At 56.3% G+C, this 2,500-nt stretch overlaps 1 non-coding gene across 1 annotated transcript in view; it reads left to right on the top strand.

Moving 5' to 3' along the window:
* The first annotated feature begins 2,392 nt into the window (after positions 1-2,392).
* Positions 2,393-2,500, top strand: part of LOC126113971 (small subunit ribosomal RNA) — a 1,909-nt gene continuing 1,801 nt past the window's right edge. The window contains exon 1 of the ribosomal RNA XR_007524980.1: positions 2,393-2,500. This exon is cut by the window's right edge and continues 1,801 nt beyond it. This is a non-coding gene — a ribosomal RNA (small subunit ribosomal RNA).

Raw genomic sequence — 2,500 nt, 5'->3', positions numbered from 1 at the left:
CAATTTGCACCGCAATGTAACTCAATTTGCACCGCAATGTAACTCAATTTGCACCGCAATGTAACGCAATTTGCACCGCAATGTAACGCAATTTGCACCGCAATGTAACGCAATTTGCACCACAATGTAACGCAATTTGCACCGCAATGTAACGCAATTTGTACCGCAATCTACCCCCATGTTGTGCCTTAACCTAACCCACGTTGTGCCTTAACCTAACCCACGTTGTGCCTTAACCTAACCCACGTTGTGCCTTAACCTAACCCACGTTGTGGCTTAACCTAACCCACGTTGTGGCTTAACCTAACCCACGTTGTGGCTTAACCTAACCCACGTTGTGGCTTAACCTAACCCACGTTGTGGCTTAACCTAACCCACGTTGTGGCTTAACCTAACCCACGTTGTGGCTTAACCTAACCCACGTTGTGGCTTAACCTAACCCACGTTGTGGCTTAACCTAACCCACGTTGTGGCTTAACCTAACCCACGTTGTGGCTTAACCTAACCCACGTTGTGGCTTAACCTAACCCACGTTGTGGCTTAACCTAACCCACGTTGTGGCTTAACCTAACCCACGTTGTGGCTTAACCTAACCCACGTTGTGGCTTAACCTAACCCACGTTGTGGCTTAACCTAACCCACGTTGTGGCTTAACCTAACCCACGTTGTGGCTTAACCTAACCCACGTTGTGGCTTAACCTAACCCACGTTGTGGCTTAACCTAACCCACGTTGTGCCTTAACCTAACCCACGTTGTGCCTTAACCTAACCCACGTTGTGCCTTAACCTAACCCACGTTGTGCCTTAACCTAACCCACGTTGTGCCTTAACCTAACCCACGTTGTGGCTTAACCTAACCCACGTTGTGGCTTAACCTAACCCACGTTGTGCCTTAACCTAACCCACGTTGTGCCTTAACCTAACCCACGTTGTGCCTTAACCTAACCCACGTTGTGCCTTAACCTAACCCACGTTGTGCCTTACCCTGCTCTGTAATTGGCATATGACACGTTACATTAATGTATTGTTGTCCAACCGCAACCGGCTCAGAATGTTGTGTACACAGCTATGTGTCATCTCCCCATAACAGCTGCATTGCAGTGTGGTACGCCATAGAGACGTGTGGGAGTAATGGACGCAGTGGATGGCGATCAGCATGAGCCGTCTGTTCATGTAGTGGCGCGTGTATGCAGACGTAGTAGTCTCTTCTCACACAATGTGATAGCACGGTGCCCCGCGTTCCACATCTGCGACATGCTACAGAGGCCGGTTGACAGTTGGTCGCGCAATGGAGATCGCATATGTACGGGGGCACCTTCCACGTGCCCTCTAGTCGGGCACATTTTGTTGCGTGGATGTGAGCGAATGTAGTGTGTCTTGACACCTGACAGGCAGGCATGCAATAATAGTTGACTTTGCAAACGGGGATGGACGTGTACGTTTACTGGTGACGTTACGCAAATGAACAACTGGTAACCCGTTGTGGTGCGGTTGATCTTGCTGGAGGTACATCTGTGAGGGCAACGATCGGTACAGCTACGAAGCGGTCCCCACCATACCAACGAACGTGAATGTGAATCTGGGTGTGAAGCGATACGCGGCTGTGGGTGGGTGGGACTGTCCCCGGCCGGTGAGGGGGGGCCGCCCGGCGTGCTGGCCGCGCGGTGCGTGGGCGCACGCGCTACAGCCGGCTGGTGGGGGCGCCCAGTGGCAGGCGCGCCGGCCGACGGACGCGGCAGGCGGCGCAGCTGCGCGCCGGGGCACCCTGCGCGCGGCGCCGTGCAGCCAAAGTGGGTCCTCGCGGACGCCGGTGCGAAGCGCGGTGGACATCTGCAGTGTGCTGGTCCGATTGAGGACTGTGTGCGTTGAGGATGCGCCGCCGCCCGGCACTCGGCGCCGCGACGCCGTCTGCTGCTCGGTCGCCCCAGCGGTTCTCGCTGGTGGTTTGTATCGCAGTTGTGCGGACGTGTTGGCACGTGCGCTGTGCTGGGAGAGTTCGCTTCGGCACCCACGTGGGGCCTTTGCCCTTCTGTGGCGCTGGCGTTGGAGCTGCCGGTCACCGTAGGTGGCGCGTGTTGTCTCCCGCCGGCAATGCCACGACAGCACGCTCCCGGGCCTCTGTCGGCAGCGGCAAGCTCAGTTGGGAGCACGGGTGGTCGCACCTAAAGCGTCTACTCGCCTAACTCCGGGCGATTGCGCCTCTCTCGAACCCGACCAAGTACTTAGGACGGCGCTGCGCGCCGCCGGGACCTGAGAGGGTTTCGAGGTGTATTGTGCAGGGGAGCCCAGCCTCCTCCTGTTTGCAGAATAATTGAGCGGACGCTTGCGTGTTCGCGCGGGCCCCCGGGACACACTCCCGGGCGGCCGGCTGCTCAGCTCTAGTTGACGCAGCTCCCTGGTTGATCCTGCCAGTAGTCATATGCTTGTCTCAAAGATTAAGCCATGCATGTCTCAGTACAAGCCGCATTAAGGTGAAACCGCGAATGGCTCATTAAATCAG

This window comes from Schistocerca cancellata, unplaced genomic scaffold, assembly GCF_023864275.1.
Source record: "Schistocerca cancellata isolate TAMUIC-IGC-003103 unplaced genomic scaffold, iqSchCanc2.1 HiC_scaffold_274, whole genome shotgun sequence".
Lineage (NCBI taxonomy): Eukaryota > Metazoa > Arthropoda > Insecta > Orthoptera > Acrididae > Schistocerca > Schistocerca cancellata.
The sequence above is the reverse complement of the archived record's forward strand: the minus strand, read 5'-3'. Positions and strand labels throughout refer to the sequence as shown.